The sequence below is a fragment of the Oxyura jamaicensis genome, chromosome 8 (assembly GCF_011077185.1).
Source record: "Oxyura jamaicensis isolate SHBP4307 breed ruddy duck chromosome 8, BPBGC_Ojam_1.0, whole genome shotgun sequence".
Taxonomy (NCBI): Eukaryota; Metazoa; Chordata; class Aves; order Anseriformes; family Anatidae; genus Oxyura; species Oxyura jamaicensis.
The window spans coordinates 13,116,646-13,136,380 of record NC_048900.1 but is presented as its reverse complement, the minus strand read 5'-3'; the positions used below and the strand labels follow the sequence as shown (position 1 = coordinate 13,136,380).

At 41.0% G+C, this 19,735-nt stretch overlaps 1 protein-coding gene and 1 long non-coding RNA gene across 12 annotated transcripts in view; one reads left to right on the top strand and one right to left on the bottom strand.

Moving 5' to 3' along the window:
* BRINP3 (BMP/retinoic acid inducible neural specific 3) overlaps positions 1 to 6,869 on the bottom strand; it is a 223,072-nt gene extending 216,203 nt beyond the window's left edge. For 2 of the 6 annotated variants that reach the window (XM_035333109.1, XM_035333116.1), the window contains exon 1: positions 6,734 to 6,869. The gene's annotated coding sequence lies outside the window, so the exon portion shown is untranslated. Of the gene's footprint in view, positions 1 to 3,354; positions 3,774 to 3,879; positions 3,968 to 4,838; positions 5,134 to 6,733 lie in introns of those variants that run through there. The other 4 variants (XM_035333110.1, XM_035333112.1, XM_035333111.1 and 1 more) reach the window with 4 other exon arrangements.
* Positions 5,052 to 9,787, top strand: LOC118170673. 6 transcript variants are annotated; one of them, XR_004752834.1, is made up of 4 exons: positions 5,305 to 6,446; positions 6,683 to 7,433; positions 7,464 to 8,110; positions 9,450 to 9,787. It is a non-coding gene; the product is annotated as an uncharacterized LOC118170673 (long non-coding RNA). The 6 variants fall into 6 exon arrangements; XR_004752831.1 differs by lacking the exon at positions 9,450 to 9,787 and having other exon boundaries at positions 5,305 to 6,122; positions 6,251 to 6,446; positions 7,464 to 9,443; XR_004752833.1 differs by having other exon boundaries at positions 5,306 to 6,446; positions 7,464 to 7,587.
* Positions 9,788 to 19,735: the final 9,948 nt, after the last annotated feature.

Genomic DNA, 19,735 nt, shown 5'->3' with positions numbered 1-19,735 from the left:
GAAGGAAGGAAGGAAGGAAGGAAGGAAGGAAGGAAGGAAGGAAGGAAAGATTGGTTTATAATAGATTTTATTAATCCCACTTTACTTGGAGTGGTCATCTACAGTCATTTAACCAGGTCTTTTTGTTATTTCCAATGTATATAAACCCGTTGTATTTATTCTGAAGTACTGTTTTATACAAACTACTGAAAGAGCTAAATGATCTCTCCACAGTTGTCAGTGGTGATAATATAGGATTAAAGGTATAGAGTACTGATCTGATTCCCCAGATTTAAGTCCTTTCTTTGCAATGTATAACAAATAGCCAAAAAGTCACTTTTCTCATTAATCATGTGCTGGTAGATGTGGCAGTGAAAGTGTTACTGCAAATGAGCAGAATTTTCTAACCGTCATTAATGTGACTGCTACTATAAAGATATCTGACAAACAAGCCTTGAGATCACACCTCATTATTAGAGGTACTGTTTAATAATATTAACTTAGCTAATAGCATATATTGCCTGGTCAATCTTCTTTTAAAGGTGGAACAAAATTTGTGGCATTTGTGAAAGGCTCATTAAATATTTAAAGCTTTGACGTGGCAGAGAATGTCCTTGTTTCCTCTTGTCAGCTCGTTATCTTGTGGCACGTAGAATAAATGGAGACTTTCAATGGAAGGTGGGAAAAAGACTGTGCTTAACCGTATGGTGTGACCATGCAATTAAGGACTGTGCTTAATCGTATGGTGTTACCCAGGGCAAAGAAGCAATTATACATACCATATGTGAAGAGGAATTAATGGATATATATGTATGGTATAAATTATACATATTTATATACACCTGTGCATGTGTATATAAAAACTATCTTTATGCATTCACACTTATTATAGTACTTATAAGCAATTAATTTCAGAGCCTGGAAACAAAAATAACCACATAACAGTTTCAGTAGCATGATGACTTGAGTAACAAGGTACTGAATGCCTGCAGTTCAGTGAGGCATTTCAGAAAATGGAGCTCTCTTAATGTTCTTCAACTTTATATATGTATACATATATATAATGTTAATTTATCAATGATTATATTATACCAAGATGAAAAGCAGCATAATGTCATATTAAAAATCCTTCAGTTCTTTACTATTTTAATGACATTTGAGTCATGATATGCAAAGTCTTGTACAGCTCTGTATGCAGTATTTAACTTCATGGTGTTTGCATTTTTTTCTGAAACTGAAGTTAATTTTGGTTCCAATTTATTATCTTGGAAATTGATCTTTCTTACAGTGAAGTTAATGACCATGCTTTGATCTACTTTAATAGTGCAAGATCAGGCCCTCAATAAACAGCAGACATATTGAACAATAGGAAAACAATGCCACAAGAAAACTGTGGTTGCAATTTAAAAAACAAATAAACAAATTATCACTCACACTTGTTTGGGTGTTAGGATGAGAATAAGAAGAGTAAGGTAACTTCTTCTAAAATTACTAACTTAAGTTACTGCCTACAGCAGTCTATCAAGACAAGTTTTATTAATGCAACCTATCTGAAAGAGTATTTTGACTCTATTTGCTGAAATGTCTTTCTTGTGATTTCACTCCCAAATGAGATTACTAGTATTTCAGGACAGAAAACAAAAAATTAATGTCTACTTCTGAATTTGAGAAGGAGAGAGGAACCTTTGGGAGGAGTAGCAAAGAGCTGCACATAACACCTATAAAACATCTAAGGTTTCCAGAAAGTAGCAACCACCACTCCCTTTTTCTCCTAAGCAAAAACTTAGGTAAAAATTATTTGATGTCCCATTTTTCCATTTAGATTTTCAAAAACCACCGAAGAAGCAAGCTTGCTGGTTAAAAAAAAAAAAAAAAAAAAAAAAAAAAAAAGAGTTTTGTTTTAGTTAGGTGTTGCCTTTTTCTTTTTTGAAATCTTAAGCAAGGTATTTTCTATATTGATCATAGCCAGATGTGATAACTTAATTCCAAATTAGTCCAAATGAAATAACATTATTTTAGTCCCATTAAAAATTGTTTCCACATGGGATTGAAAGGAGTGAAATCACTGCAATCTACGTGACTAAAGAAATAACTTTTCAGACACACATTGAAGTAAACAATGAGTAGGCTCCTGTAACTGATTCTTCACAATACCATTCAGACTGTAGTAGAAAAAATGGTAAAGGATGAGACAGAGTGATTACATCACTTCAAGATCTTCAAGTTGTTTTGCTGGTTTGTTGAACAAAAATGCTGCCTTCTGCAGCAAGATCTGTAAAACATTCATCTGCTTGTTTTCATGTTTCCTAGTTAACGTTTTCACTCACAGGGTTTCAGCATTTCATGAACAAGCACCCCAGACAGCAACTCTAGTGAACTCAGCATCTGTTGGGAAGGTTAGTTCTCACTGGAGGTTGATCAGCTTACTGAAAATACAACAGATTTTGTTTTTTCTTCCTCACTTAAATTATGTACATGATTTAGAGAGAAAAAAAAAAAATGGTTGAAGGCAAGAAACTGTAGATAATTTCTTCATGGAAGTCTAATAATTAGCACTGCAACATTGTATAAGACTACAGCTCTTGCTAAGCTTAGATACAGAAAGAGGAAGAGATATACATCAAATGGCTCTATTCTCAAAGCTAGGTCTTCCAGTAAAGCTGATAGAGCACATATTTAAAATTAGTAACCCCTTGTACTGCTGGAGTTGGGCATTGACAGCAGTCTGAAAAGTCTGGTATCTAAATGGATTCTGAAGTTATTTCTTATATCTTGTAAATGTAAGTAGGACCACTCTAGCTTTATCTCGGTTTGTATACTTAATGTGTCGGAGTTACCTGTCTTTGAAAATAAACAGTCTTTGAGGTTTTGACTTCACTTATTCTTTTTTGAACATTCTTTTGTGATGGCATATTTAAGCAATATTAGATGTGAGCAAATACATTATTTTTGCTTCTTCTGTCAAACTTGCTTGTCAGATGCACATCTCTGAATTATTCAATATATGTATATATATATATTGTAAATCAGGTCTGTCTCACATTGGCCTTCATTTCATGTGGATCTATGACTGATTTTGATGCTGTAATAGAATATTCTTCACTTATCACATGCATTACATTTTTCTTCCAGTAGTGAATTTACTTTACTTTGCATGCATACACTTCCTTAATCTCTAAAAGAAATCATTACCACTTGAAAATAATGTAGTCTTTCAAAAAAAAAAAAAAAAATCTCAGACGGTAAATCATACCATATTCCACTTCTTCCCACTCTATGCACTGCATGATTTAACACTTAAAGAAAGGTATGCAGAAGATATACTTGAATTTGGGAGTCAGTCATGATACAGATTGCTGGTAACAAAGTCCTTACCTTTTTAAATGCGTGATGATCTCTAAGTAGCACAGGAATCGTAGCCCCCAAAAATCAGTCTCCTGCCTTCTGATATGCCGTCATGGTGTACACCCTATTTTCTTTACCTCGCTTTTTACACCATGCTACATATAGTTCATGCTTCTGTTGCCTAGGATTGGCTAGCGCATCTATGAGGAGCACTCAGGACTCATGTTTGGAGCACCCTGAAACCCCTGATTAACCCTTCCCAGTCAGGTCCCTCCGGACCCCTGTCACGAGCAGTCTTGGCAAGTCTGCAGGGACGGTGGCTGGCCTCAGGGCTGGAGCAGCGCAGACGCCCAGTCCCCTAAGGGCTCAGTTCCTTCTTCCCCTGCTCAGGGCCAGGTGAGGCGGTGAAACAGCAAGCCGCCCTCTCCTGCGGGGGTCGGTGGGAGGCCGGCGCTGCCACCGGGCTGCCGGACCCTGCTCTGCCCGGAGCCCCTCCGGTTGCCCCCCGCCCGCCCTGCCCGCGGCGTCTCGCCCCCAGGGACAGGCACAACCTATAGGAACGACGAGGCAGGGTTAGGTCCAGGCATGCATCTCTAAAGGCATTTCCTCCGTCCGAGCCCCCTCCCTAGGGGTCGGCCTGCCACTGGCAATATTTAAGAATGGAAAATCAGCTCCTAATCGAAAAGTAGACCCAAAGCCACATAGCTTCAGGGAGTTTGAAGGTGACAGAGGAGGGAACGGTAATCCTTGACAGTGAAGGCAGTCACAAACAAGCAGAGAGGCTGGACACCTAAAAGAAGGAAAGAGGGCTGATTCAAACCATTCCCCCAGGACTGGGGTGTGAGGATCGGGAGGTATTTACACGCTGCCACTCTTTTGTACAAAAAGCAAAAGAACCAACCAAACCAAAGCAAAAAATCGCCAGGCTGCTCCCTGGCATTCTTATTTTTTCTGAGTCATCCAGCTCTATGCAAGAAGAGGGTATCCTCTGGTCTGGGAGTGCTGGACACTGGAAATGAACCATAAAGGCTAATGGGAATCTTCTGTATTAAACGTGCCTCACACTCACTGGTTACAATCGCCTATTAAGACTACATTAATTACATTGATTTATTTGATGTTTGAATGGAAAAGGTTCGGTGCCCCCCCTCTCTGTCTGCTGAGTATAGAAACACCACCCTGTCCAACCTGTGTCAGTTTTACTGCCCAGGCATCGCTGCCATCCATCACTGTGACTGTGATCTAAACAACTCCGCTGCCCTCATCCTGTCCTACCATCTCCCACTCTCGTCGGCATAGAGAAAATACAGATTGCTCTGAAACCCGGGAAATATTCTGCTGATGGGCACATAAATCTCTTCTGCAGAGCGCTATCTTTTAACTAGCACGGTAAGGTGATGCTCAACAACGGATGAGTTATTCCCGCAGCGAGTTAAACCCCCAGGATTTTTTTTTTTTTTACCTTAAAAAAAAATACGGTGAAAAATCGGGTAGAGATTTTGAAACGCACTTACCTAGGTAATCCTCTATACTTGGGAAGGGAAAGGGGTCTGAATGAACAGAAACTTTCCTAAGCAGCCTGGTGCGGGAGAATCCCCGTAGCAGCAGCGTCAGAGGCGGGAAATTCGGGAGAAACGGCTGGGATTTGGATAATTACCCCAGTCCAGTGCGAAGAGGGCCGGGGCAGGAAGCGGTGTATACAGAAGGGGGGTGGGAGGGGGAGAGGACGGCAGGTCGGCAATGTCGGTACGAGGAAAATCTGCTGGAGGACAGTCTCCGGGAGAAAGACACTTGTCTGTAAGGAGGGAAATAGCCGGGGGCGGGAGAGGGGGGGTGGAGGGGGGGGATCCAGCTGCTGGGAGAAGAGAGGAGCTGGAGGAAGGATGAATTTTGGATCCCACGCTTGAAGGGCTTTTTTTTCACTCCCCTTTTCCCGACATCAACCAGAAATTTGGAGGCGGGGGTAGGGGGTGGGGGAGGGGAGTGGGGCGGGCAGAGCACTCTCGGGAGCACGATATTGAAGAGGGCATTGATTTTTTCGGTTCTCTGCTTGCCACCAGGCAATAAATTCAGATCTCATGTGTTTCTCACTGGCACCTATACCTGCTTGCAAGCCTTGAGCACCCTTCTCATGATCTATGCACGTACTGCTTTGGAGACATGACTGCACACACACACACACGCTTATCCCGCACACTAAATGACAGATTTAAATGGAGCTCAGTCAATACCTCCCCGTGAGAAGTACCATGTTCCCTCCCTACCTTCTGCTATTGAACGTGGGTGGATCTCTGCCGCTAATTAGAGACACTAAAATGTTGGAAGTATTAGCCAGAAATAGCACTCTAAAGGCGCTCGATCTTTTTTTTCCTTTTTTTTTTTTTTTTTTTAACAAAAACAATTTATTTCCCTTGGTCCTCTTCTGTATTTTCTGTCAAAGTAAAGAAGTGCCTACATGATTCAAAAGACAGTCTTCACTTTAGAACGCGGAGGATATATATGCATATGCATATATATATATTTATGCATATGCATATATATATGTGTGTGTGTGTGCGCATACGTTTTGTGAAGGCGACGCCTCGTTCCTACCCTAGGCGAGCAAAATTATAAATATTCCCTAAAACAGTAAAAAAATACAGCCGGGACGTGCAGTGGGATCCAGAACCACAGGAAGGGCGCGCAGTGGGGGCAAGCACCAACGCGGCAGGAGCGCGCTGCAGCAGTGCTCCGCGCCCCCGGCGAGCCCGGCCTCCCTTCCCGAGCTGTTCCCTTCGAGCAGAAACGGCAGGACAGAGGTCTGGAAAATCCCTTCTCTTCCCCTCCAGCCCCTTCTGGGGCACAGTTCCCTGCCCCCAATCCAATCCAAGCTTCTTCAGGGGATCAGTAAGAGTGATGGACTTTTCCACATTATCTCCCCACGCAGACCTCCAGCCACTCCTTTCCACATACAACCCCGTAACCACTGGCAATTTCTGTCCGTCTTCGCACACGGAGAGAAACACCGGGCCCTTCCGACATCCCTGCGAGTCGCTGTGTCTGCAAGGGTTAAACCAGAGAATGTAGCAGCTAGAGTGTCTGATGAAAACATTAATAAAACGTGATGAATAAGCGGCGGAATGGTAAGGACGGTGCATGTGAGACTGCGGTGCAGATCGCAACTTAGTCCTGAGAGCTGTGACTAACGTGTGGAATGAAGTGGGCAAATAGGGCTGTTGCTTCAGGATTTCTTCGAGTTCAGAAAGTGGAGAGAAGCAAGCTATTGAAAGATTGAGAAGCAAGACAAGACAATTGGAAGGTTCCTTTCCTTTCCTTCCCTTTCCCTTTCCTCCCCTTTTTTTTTTTTTTTTTTTTTAAGGGTCTGTTTGGTGGAGACGAGCAATCTGAATGTGAAATAAAACCTACTCACCGGGTGAAATTTCAGGAAGCGAAGCGGCTGTGAGAAAAATGCATCCCGAATCCAAATATACAGTCCATGATCTTCAGCTTCAAGCTAAAGGAGGGATTTGCGTGGTGGTGGGACTTTGGAAACCATCAGCAGCTCCTTGTGGCACAGCGGCAAGTAAAACCATTCACACCGTGCGTGCCTGTGTGTGTGTGTGTCTGTCTGTCTGTCTGTCTGTCTGTGTGGGGGAGAGAGAGGCACAAGACCCAAAGAAACTGAAGGGGGAGGGGGAGGGAAGGAAATCCAAATAGCAAGAGGAGGGGATAGGATTTGATGATGGCTTTTTGTGTGTTTGTGTGTGTGTGTGTGCTTCTTGTTTTGTGTTTTGCTGTTTTTTGTGCGTTTTTGTTGATGATGATGATGATGGTGGTGGTGGTGATCCTCAAGGAAACCGGGGGATCTGAACAGCGGGCAGGAGGAGAGGGGTTTTGCCGACCCGGGCCGAGCAAAGACAAGCCTGCACCGAGCAGCAGGCGACTCGCAGGCGCGCTCGTCCCGCCGTCTGCGGCAGAGGGGCGGGCTGGGGCGCTGGGGAGGTGACACCAGCAGGGATCCCCGCGCCGGAGCCAGAATCCGCTGATCGCCCCCGGGAGGGAGGAGGAAGGTGGGAGGGAGGGAGGAGGGCAGGGATAGCGCGGGGAGGGGCAGCCGCGGAGAGACCCGCGTGGCGGGACGCGGGGAGGCGCGGAGCGAGGCGGGGGCCACCGGGCTCGCCGCCGGGCCTCGGAACACGGGGGAGCGGCACGACCAGGGCCGGCAGCCGACTCTCGCCCTCCTGCAGCCGCAATCCAGCGAGCGACAGCAGCGGTATCGACCGGGTAAGAGGACCCCTGCCTTCAGCATCTCCCCTGTCCGCGGAGAAGCCTTTGTTTCAGATCCCTTTGTTTTGGGTGTTGGTTGTGGGTGTTGTTATTTTTTATTATTTTTTTTTTCTTTGCGCAGACGTGCCCCCCCCACCCCCGGAGCTGCCTCTCCCCGACGCCTGGCTGTCCATCCGGCTGCGGCGTCCCCATCCTGGCCGCAGTGGCCGGGGCCCGCTCAGTGTCCGCAGCGTGGGAGGGCGGCAGGCGGCGGCCCCTGCGCGGGGGCCCCTCTTCCCGGAGGGGAGGGCTGGGGAAGCAGAGTAGGGGTGGACGGTAGGGCTGGGGAAGCAGAGTAGGAATGTTCCCGCTGAGCATCCGTGCCCCCCTCCCTGCCTTGTCTAAACGAAGCGTTCCCCCCTCCCTCCTCCCCTTTCCTGCGCTTCTTGGCTCTCTGTATGGAAATCACGAGCTGGCTTGGTGGAAAAAATCTCCCTTTTCCTCGTACAGTGGCTCCAGAGTGTGTGCGCTGAATTTCAAGGTGTGTGTGTGTGGGAGGGGAGCCAGCGACAGCATCTGTGGAGCTTGATCCTCCTTCCCACCTCCACCGCCCCCCCTTATGTCCCGCACTTACATATATGTACCTTACCAGACATGCATGTTTATGGCAAGTAAACACATAGTTCCATAGGCATAGTTAGCCTGAGAGCTTGTTATTAATAAACTGAGAGCTAGCCACTGACAGGGAACGGGGTGCTGCTCACCAAGAAGATTTGGCGTCTTTACATAAGAGTAAGGTAACTTGGCCATGTTTACACCATGTTTACATGCTTTCCAGGATCAGTAAGAAAAGTGATCATATAGACTATGTGATGTATACATTGGACAAAATGAGGTGGCTGCCAGTATAACACCAGCTCTCCATCACTATGTTCATTGTGCTATATATGCTCTTCACAAGACACATCATTTCTGTTCTTTTTTGATCAAAAAGGTTTTTGTCTTCTCTAAATCATCTCACTGAGCACTAGGGTGAAGTGTTCATACATATGTCAAGCAGGCAGTTATTTGCTTCCACAATCCTTTTTGAGCAGTTGCAGAAGCCCATTTGCATCACCTTGCTTTCCTCCTGTCACCATTTTTAAGTAATTCTTATAGTAAAAAAATAATGAAGTAATTTGTTCTTAGTAATGATTTAGCCTGCTTTTTGTTGGTGGTGGTGTTGTGTGTGTTTGTTTTTTTTTCTTCTTTTTCTTCAGAGATGAGGGAAGAAAAGAAGTAGAGGAAGGATGTTACTGTTAATGAAGAAAAAAATACAGTGTCCATTTCAGGTGTAGTAGCTGTTAAATATGTAGGCATATGTGTGATGATATGTGTGACGCAGTTATAAAAATGAAAGGCATACCATCTTTCCCCTTTGCCTTGAAATACACTTTCTTCTACATCAACAAGTAGTACAGGCTCTCTCCCCCTCTTCTTTCCCCCTCCTTCCTTCAGCCGGTCTTGACAAAATACCAGTTAAAAAGGTCACTCTGTTTATGTAAAGATCAGTGTTTCTTAACAAAGATTGCTGCATATCAAGTCTGCAATGACTATCAAATAGACTTTGGGATTCAAGTTACTCAATAAGACTACTGTTCATTTTCTAGAATTGATGAAATCCCAGAGAAAACACAAGACAAAGAGACACAGAGTGTGAATGGGATAGATCAACAATGCCAGGTTGTGCGTAGGCAATGATGTCTTCATAACAGTGTTTGTTGCCGTAAATGCTTTTAAGATCTGTTGGACCTTTATATGTTTATGTGTGTATATGATATATATATGTATGTATAAACAGATTTTCTGCTATGCTAATGTTTTTCTCTTCTACTCTCTAGGTTTCGTGCTAGCCCAAATGATGTCATGGGCTAAACTTGTTCTTCAGTCATTTCACACCAAAGATAGTTTAAGTCAAGCAAGAAGAATTTCGAGTCTGACCAACACCACCAAAAAAGAGAAAATTAACTTCATTACATTTTGGCTCAGACCCTTCATAGTTAGGTTCATTCTTCCTTTATCTAGAGTGCAGTAAAAAATGTCTGATATGTATTTCACAGTTTCCATTTCCCACCTGATAACTTTTTGAATCAAGAGTAATACAACTTTGGTTCCTCAATTCGTATCACTTCTTCTGGCCCTTTTTCTGCTTTAAATCTAATGAGGATTTTTGATATTATTCATTTGTGCACATTTGCTGAATACCTAAGAGTTAAAAAAATGTTGCCTTGCAGTAATGACATAGATCTTCCAATGATGCCAGTTTGCAGAATCATAGATTCATTAAGGTTGGAAAAGACCTCCAAGATTATCTGGTCCAACTATCACCCTACCACCAATACCACTCACTAAACCATGTCCCTGAGCACCATATCCAACTTTTCCTTAAACACCCCCAGGGATGGTAACTCCACCACCTCCCTGGGCAACACCTCCCAATGTCTGACTGCTCTTTCTGAGAAGAAATGGCTGCTAATCTCCAGCCTAAACCTTCCCTGATGCAACTTGAGGCCATTCCCTCTAGTTCTGTCACTGGTTATCTGCAAGAAGAGGCCAACCCCCAGCTCCCCACACCTTCCTTTCAGGCAGTTGCAGAGAGGAATAAGGTCTCCCCTGAGCTTCCTCTTCTCCAGACTAAACAACCCCAGTTTCCTCAGCTGCTCCTCAAAGGTCTTGTGTTCTAGGCCCTTCACCAGCTTCATAGTCCTTCTCTGGACATGCTCCAGGGCCTCAATGTCCTTCCTGTAGTGAGAGGCCCAAAGCTGAACACAGTACTCAAGGTGCAGCCTGACCAGAGCAGAGTACAGGGGGACAATTACCTCGCTGGTCCTGCTGGCTACACTGTTCATGATACAAACCAGGATGGTGTTGGCCTTCTTGGCCCCCTGGGCATACTGCTGGCTCATGCTCAGGAGAGCATTGACCATCACCCCCAGATCCTTTTCCTCTGCACAGCTTTCCAGCCACTTTTCCCACAAGTCTGTAGCACTGCATGGGGTTTTTGTGGCCAAAGTACACAACACAGCACTCAGCCATGTTGAACCTCATCCCATTGGCCATTGCCCATTGACCCATCCTGTCTAGGTCCCTCTGCAGGGCCTTCCTACCCTCTGGCAGATTGACACTTCCCCATAACTTGGTGTCACCTGCAAATTTACTGAGGGTGCACTCAATTCACTCATCCAAGTCATCAATAAAGATATTAAAAAGGATGGGCCCCAACACCGATCCCCGGGGAACACCACTGGTGACCAGTCGCCAGCTTCATTTCACCACCACTCTGGGCCTGGCCATCCAGCCAGTTTTTAACCCAGCAAAGAGTGTACCTGTCCAAGCCATGGGTTGCCACTTAGCCTCCAGTCATCCGGGATCTCTCCGAATGACCATGACCACTGATAGATGATGGAAAGTGGCCCAGCAATCACATCCGCCAACTCCATCTTGCCCCATGACTTGTGACAGTCCATGTGGAGCAGCCCGTCTCTAGCCATTTCCACCTGAACTGTGGAGGGTTTCTTCTGCTCCCCATCCCAGACTTCTAGGTCAGGAGGCTGAGTACTCCAAAGATAAGTGGTTTGGCTAATAAAGACAAATGCAAAGAAGGCATTAAGAACCTCAGCCTTTTCCTTATCCTCAGTAGTCATGTTCCCCCTTGCATCCAGCAAAGAATGGAGATTCTCCTTGGCCCTCCTCTTGCCATTAATATATTTATAAAAATATTTTTTGTTATCCTCCAACACCTAATTGCCACCACAGTTCCATTTTAGCCTTTAAAATAGTACTGAAGTAGTGATGGAGTCTTGTAGAGTGCTCTGATGCCTTTCGTTCAATGATGATAATAATCCATGACCCTGTAATATAATTGATATTATATGATATGATATATGATATGATATTACAAAAATTTATAATAGTGCAGTATACTGGAATTGCAAGAAATGGAACAATGGCACTAAAGTACGTGAATGGGGTAAGAACTTCTACCATGAACTGGAAATATTAAATCCAAACTCAGATCTAGTCTCACCTGAGGAGTGAGACAGCACAGCATCATGTGAGAATGGAGAGGCACATTACGTCTGTCAGTCTTAAAAGCCAAATGGCACTGAAGTATAGTTCTTTAGATTCCTTTGTCCTGTTAATCTACATTCGCTAGTGCTGTGTATGTGTATTGGTAAATGCATGTCTTAACAGTGTATCCCATAAAATATTTTTTTACTTTATATATTCAGATTGTTGACCCTCTGTCTTCCAAAACTAGCTCCATGCTTCTTTTTAGCTAGCAAAAATACATGCAATTCTTTAAATCAGTTCAGCAGTTACCCCTAGTTTGCAACAGGCAAATATTATGCAAACAACACAGCTTCTTGAAGTAGCTTCAAGCTATAATGAATTCTCTGCATGATACTCTCCTGTAAATTTCTCATCTAAAAATTCCATCCACTACATGTTTTGTCAGGGGAAACTACTTGACTTTTGAAACAGTTGGGAAGAGCAAAATGATAACCTACTGAAGTCCCTTGCCCTTAACTGAAATAACGGCAAAATAATTAAAGTTAAAGCAAAAAGGCTTAAACTTTGGACCACTCATATTCTAAGAATTGTGTGTTTTGACATGGGTGAGGTTTTTTTTAGAAGTCTGATTTGAATGTCAAATTTGCATATTCCGCTAGAAAGCATAGGGAATGCTTAATTGTCTATGTCCAAGTGTATTTTGCTTTGAAAACAATGTGTCAGATATTCCTGGGTTTCATTTTCTATTTAAGTGCATCCATAAATTGAACTCATATCTAAATAAGTCCTGTGTTTGCTCACTATAGAAATAAATATGCTATATTTAGAATTTTACTTCACAAACACATTTCAACATATATGCTTTTATTTAAATGGAGATTTGATTCATTTCAATAAAATTATAACCACTGACTTTTTCTTTTCTTGCAGAAGAGTTTATTTTTAGGATTTCCCAGCATTTCACTTGTAGGGAACAAATAGGAACTGGAGAATATCTAATTTCTTACCAAAAAATGCATCAAAGAAATAAAGCATTAATGATGATTTTCTGCCTACTTAGAATTGTATAATAATAGAATATCCTGAGTTAGAAGGGACCCACAAGGATCATCGTGTCCAACTTGTGGATCCACACAGGACTACCTAAAAATCAAACCATATACCTGAGAGCATTGTCTAAATTCTTCTTGAACTGTTCTGGTGCCTGGCTACCCTCTCAGTGAAGAACCTTTTCTCAGTATCCAATCTAAACTTTCCCTGACACAGCTTCGTGCTGTTCCTACAGGTCTTATCACTGGTCAGCAGAGAGAAGAGATCAGCACCTGTCCCTCCACCCTCCCTCATGAGGAAGCTGTAGGCCATGATGAGGCCTCCCCTCAATCTCCTCTTCTCTGGGTTGAACAAACCACATGACCTCAGCTGCTCCTCTGGACCCTTCACCATTTTTGTAGCCTTCCTTTGGACACTCTTAACAGCTGAACATCTTTTTTATATTGTGGTGCCCAGACAGTGCTTGAGATGAAGCCACACCAGCACAGATCAGAGTGGGATAGTCACTTCCTGGAACAGCTAGCAATGCTGTGCTTGATGCACCCCAGTGTACGGTTGGCCCTCCTGGCTGCGAGGGCATACTCCTGACTCAGATTCAGGTTGCTATTGATCCCAGATTCCTTTCCGTGGGCTGCTTTCCTGCCAAGAGTCCTCCAGTCTGTATGTATATCCAGGATTTTCCTGTCTCAGGTGCACAATCTGGCACTTGCTCTTGTTAAATTTTATATGGTTGGTGACTGCTCAGCCTTTTAATTTGTCAAGATTTTTCTGCAAGGCCTCGCCAGCCTCGAGGGACCCAACCACTCCTCCTAATTTAACATCATCTGTATACTTAGTATGCATTTGAGTCCTACATCCAGATCATTTATAAAATCATTTGAGAGACCTGGCCCCAAATGCAGCCCTGGGAAACCTCAGCAGTGACTGGTTGCCACCCTGATGTAACCCCATTTACTATAACCACTTGAACCTGACCCTTCAGCCAATTGTTCAACCTTTATCTCATATACCTGTCTAGCTGTATGCTGGACATTCTGTCCAGAAGGATAATGTGAGAAATTGTATCAAAAGCTTTGCTGAAATACAAAAATATTACATTTACTGTCTTCCCTTTGTCCACTAGGGGGGTAACCTTGTCAAAAAAGGAAATTGTTAGTTAAACAGGACTTTCCCCTTGTGAATCTATCTTGGCTATAGCAAATGACTGTGTAGTCTTTCAAGTGATTTTCAATGCCTCACAAAATAATCTTCTTCATAATTTATCAGTCACTAAAGTGACACTGACAGGCCTGTAAATACCAGGGTCTTCTTTCTTGCCCTTCTTGAAGATGGGGACAACATCTGCCAGCTTCCAATCAACAGGGACCTCTCCAAATTCCCAAGAATGTTAAAGAGTAATTGAGAAGTCTTATGATGACATCAGATAGTTCTTTCATTACCCTGGGATGAATGCATTGGGCCCTATATTTGTCTTACACTCACCCTATCATTTTGCAGTAGAGGAGAAAAGGTGTTTTTTGTTTGTTTTTGTTTTTTGTTTTGTTTTGTTTGTTTGTTTGTTTGTTTTTCAGGCTCTTAGTATCATTCAAACACCAGTCTTCTGAGATGGGATAATGCATATGAAAAGACCAATGGTATTTTGCTACTCTTTTCAGTCCTGTAAGACCTGTAAGGTCACATGACCTCACTAGAAATAGCTATCTATACATATGTGTCTTGAAGGGAGATAATAGCACATGAGATTTGGAGGCATGAACATTTCTAGGGCTTAGCAAACTAGCTACTCACTCACTGTTCTTGGAAGATTGAAGTCTGTTTTGTGGAATCTTTGCTGCAGTTATTATCTGTGATAGGTAGAGCACTACAAGGTCCTCTACTTATATTGGACACAGCATCCCAAACCAGAAACACTATCTTTGAATGAACAGATCAAAGTGTTCCCAACCTTGACATTAGAACTGAAGAGGGCAACAGAAAATGAAGCAATTTTCTTCAAATCCATGAGAAAATTACAATAATAGTGTGTTAGAATACTGTTACTGTCATTTTTCCCTGTTTTATTTGTTTATTTTTAAATTAAGTCATATTTGGCCACGTTTCCAAGATTTTGTAGGCAATTATAAGGGCTTGGAATTTTTAAGTAACTTCTGATATATCAATGTGTTCACTTTCTATTGGTAGCTGGACTTTAAAAAATCACCAAAGACTTACTTTCAAGAAGATGAAAATATAACTGTAGAGAAAAGGGTAAAGAAGATGTGTTTTAAATCCCATTGAAGCTTTATGCTGGAGTTTCTTATAAATGAAATTTCATGTTTTATTGTGGAAAATGTATTCTCAGTGACTGTGGTAGCCCACTCTTCAGTATCAGAACTAATGTCCTACACGTTATGCGATATGTTTGCATTTAAATGTGGAAGCCATGCATTTAAACAGCAGGTAGCTGACTATAGTATGTCACACAGACTTAAAATCGGGTTGTTGGTATTTTGTTACTTCTGTGTCATCAGAATTGAGTTCTTTCTGGACTACTCAAGATATTAAAAAAGAATAATAAAAATAAAATAAAACAAATAAAATAAAATAAAATAAAAAATAAAATAAAATAAAAATAAAATCACTGCCCAGAGAGCTTGGAATCTGAAAAAAAAAAAAAAAAAAAAAAAAAAGAATTAATAAAGGAGGACAGAGAAGTGTTAACATGAACAGAAGACTCTTCAGTGTCTTTTCTGTGATGCAGATAAAAGACCAAGACCCACTTTCAGATGAGCTTTTGGAAGAGTGGTTGGTTCAAATGAAATTCTTTTCTATCTGTTCTGTGGTACAAAGGACAGACTTGCTTTAAATTTAGCAAAAACAATTCTGTATTCAGCTGGTAGGGAATCCTGATTAAAATCTATGCACTTTTTCTTTATGAATGCTTGCAGAAGTAAAATATAGGTTTGTCAGGGTGCATTAAAGAAATTTGTCACGGACAGAAAAGGAACAACTGGCACATACCACTGAAATTCTTGAATGATGCTTTGCAGGTGAAGGAATTACACACTAGAAAAGTAGAGTTTTACAGGATAGTTATGCTGGGAAGAAAAGGGCATGCATAGAAAGCAATTTGCATTTGGAAAATGGATTATTTTACAGATATTATTCCAAATATATAGTCATTCCCTGAATAACATCTGGTGCATTATCTCAATAGATGTATTTGTGTCCCATATAAATGAGCTGAACAAAAGATAAGACTTGAAAATAACCTTAGTTATTATATGTCATTACCTCATAAGAATCAAAATACATGGGTCACTAATGACAATGAACAAGAACAATACAGTTTCTTGAATAATCTGTTCAGTGTATTTCCAGTCTCTAGCATACACTTAAAATACACCAATATTACAAGCATTTATCATTTGTCAAGGCTATGGAGCTAATGAGATAGAAAAAGCATGATGTATGTAGATTGATGAACTTAATTTACTTTGTGTTTATTTATTTATTTATTTATTTTTCTGTTTCTGTCTTTTACAATTTCTGTGGGAATTTGGTCATCATGGAACAAAATAGGTATATTTTTGTCAGCAACAGCTATGACCATTGTAATATTTCAACTTCTTACAGACTTGTGGGGGATTGATACTAGAAAGATCTCAGGTTCTCTTCTCAGTTAGAAGGAAAGGATGCAGTACAAAAGATGTCTTTTGCTTCATTTATTTGATTTGATTCTCCATTTTTCAAGGCAGTGGAGCAAAAAGACCAAGTGTATTTTATGAAGCACTCTAGAATCTGCTTGATTTGAAGCATGTGCTTAAAAGCTTCAACAAAGTATAGGATTATGTCTTTGATAGATCTTTAACATGTGTTTTTCCAAGTTGTACGGCAGTAGTAATTTATACAATTAAGGTGGTACAAATTCCTTTACCATAAAGCAATGATTTCAGTCAAATTTCTTTTAATGACTTTGTAGGGAGAACAAATCAAATCTTAGGACCTAAATCAGAAAACATGCATCCAGTTTTGAGTTAGCTGCCTTGGTTTTGTTCAACCTTAAAAATAACATTGACTTTTTGGCAGAAATCTCTTACACAACAGAACATTAAGTCATGTTCCTATTTTGAACACTAGGAGGTCAAACATCTGTTTCCTTGTGGTTTCAGATAAAGATGTGAAAAGCAACACTGAGAAAACATGCGTGTAGTTCATGTGGGTAGCACATCTCAGTGCGCGTCAGTTGTGCATTTTGCGTGGCTAAATAAAACAAAACATAACAAAACACAACCCTAAGGTAACGTTTTCATTGACCATTGTTTGGACCATCTAGAGGCAAGAGATGGCCCTTTCAACCAACTACTGGAATTTATTGGACAACTCAGTGTCAGCATATAAAGTAAACAGCAGTTGCTTTTTTGAGGCAATAAACACTGTTAGAGGCTGAATAAGTTTTGTAGCTAAATTTTGATGTATGCATGAATAGAAATATGGTCAGTATGAAGTTAACCAATCTGCGCTTTACTGCTGCACCTTACAGTTAATGGTCCAATCATTGTCTATGCATAAGAAATAGCTGTAGCATGATTTTTTTCAAACTGAGTAGTCAACAATATTTACTTACTAATGCAAAAAATAAATAACAACAGCAAAAAAAAAAAAAGCAGTTATGAGTACATGAATAAATCACTTACAGTTTTGCAGACTTCCAAGTGAGAAAAATATTTTTCTCTGTGTAATTTAAAAAAAAGAAAAAAAAAGAAAAAAAAAAGAAAAAAAAAAAAAAAAGAAAAAGAGAGAGAGAAAAAACAAGGAAAAATGTATTCAAATTGTTCTTCTCCTTCCAAAAATAAAAGGAATTTTTGATGATGAATTTTTCTTCTGCAACAAGAAAAAACATCAGTGACGTATAACAAAGCTCTACTACCACAGCTTCAAAACAAGCTACTCACTAAAAAATGTGGGCTTGCAAATGGAAGTTGTGATTGGAAAATATCCTGTCTCACTATATATTTTACTTATATATATATATATATATATACTTATACTTATATATATATATTTCACTTATTAAACTGTCTTTATACCAACCCACGAGTTTTTATCACTTTTGCCCTTCTGATTCTCTTCTCCATCCCACTATGGAGGACTGAGACTGACTGGGTGCAGGCCTCGCTACCTGCTGAGGTTAACCCTCCACAGCCTCCATGGCCACTTTTGGAAATGGAGAAGTAAGAGGTGATGCCTCAGCAGCTGTGGAATTTTTGAAACAGAGAATGGTCTCCCATCTGCCAGATACTATAGCTTCATCTAGCTTTGCTGTTTCTCAAATCTCAGATTCAGTATATATATCTGTGATCTTCAGAAATGTAAGAAAGCACAAAAAATATCCAAGTAAGTTAGAAAATAAGAACATAAGGATGTGAAGTTAGAAATAACTTCACATGTAAGTTAGTGTCCTGGTTTCAGTTAGGACAGAGTTATTTTTCCTCCTAGCAGCTGGTAGGGTGCTATGTTTTGGATTAGGATGAGAAGAGTGCCGATAACATGCTGATGTTTTAATTGCTGCAGAGCAATGCTTACACTAAGACAAGGACTTTTCAGCTTCTCGCTCTGTCCTGCCAGCGGACAGGCTAGGGGTGCAGAAAGAGCTGGGAGGAGACAGACCCAGGACAGCTGACCCAAACTGGCCAAAGGGGTATTCCATACCTTATGGGGTCATGCTGAACAATATATAGGGGTGGCTAGCCGGGGTGGGGGCTCCGGCTGCTCGGGGTTGGGCTGGGCATCAGTCAGCGGGTGGTGAGCAATTGCATTGTGCATCACTTGTTTGTACATATTATTATTATTATTATTATTATTTTGTATCTTAATAAACTGTCTTTATCTCAACTCACAGGCTTCACTTTCCCATTTCTCTCCCCCATCCCAGAGAGGGAGGGGGGAGGGTGAGCGAATGGCTGTGTGGTGTTTAGCTGCCAGCCGGGTTAAACCACAACAGTTAGAAAATATTAACATAATGCTTAAGAATGTGGGAGTGCATTCTCATAATATTAATAGTATTAGGCTGGTTTTCAGTGTAATGTTTCATTTTCTAGGTAGCTTTCAATAGCTGTCATGTTTTATGAGTAATTTTTCTGATGTTGGTTTATACTTTTTCTGCTACTCTGGTTATGGTTGAATGTACACAAAAAAATAAGTTATTCACAAACACACACAAAAAAAGTTCACTGACTAACTTGTAAGCAGTTTCAATTGTAAATATACTTTAAGGACTGAATCTTAACAGAATATAATATAAACCTGCCTTTATGTTAACCTATGTGGATTCAAATGTTTTGGTTCTTCCAACATGCCTCATTCTTATAATAACAAGCCCATCTAATTTTTAAATGATGTGAAGAAATGAACTTAGAAACATGTACTGATGTTCACCACATCTTATATTTTTAAAATGCTAAATGTTTCCACAGAAAACCAAGACAAAAATCATTCAAATTAAAACAAACAAATAAATAAATAATCATATGTCTTCTATTTTGATGTAGATGATCGTATTCTGCAAGGTACCATAAGGAACAGTTGTACCTAACACATAAATTATTATCTTATGCTTGTCACAGGTAATTGTGGTGCACTTTACTGTGTCTTAGTTAAAAATTCCTCTTCCTGTAGAGCTATAATGTTGGTAAGCAGCAAAGAACTCTTCTGTAAAGTTTGCCAATGCATCCACAATTATCCTAACAAGTCATCTATGTTATTTTTTATTCAAGTTAGCTAAAACACATTCAGAATGCTAGCTTTTCCATGAAAATCTACCTCTACACCCAACATTATTCTGACCCTACTCAGACACTCTCCAATATTATTTAAATAATCCTCTCACAAAGCAATGACTGATGTCTTTAGCCAATCACAAACACAGTCTTGTCTTGGTCACCAAAAATATTCCCTGGAGGTAAGTACATAAGCACTCCTCCTTGCTAAAATCACAGCTATTTAAAGCCTTCACTCTCTAAGTAGCTTGAAAATAGCTTCTAAGTCTTCTTCTGATAATATAGCATGATTAAGGTGATATTTC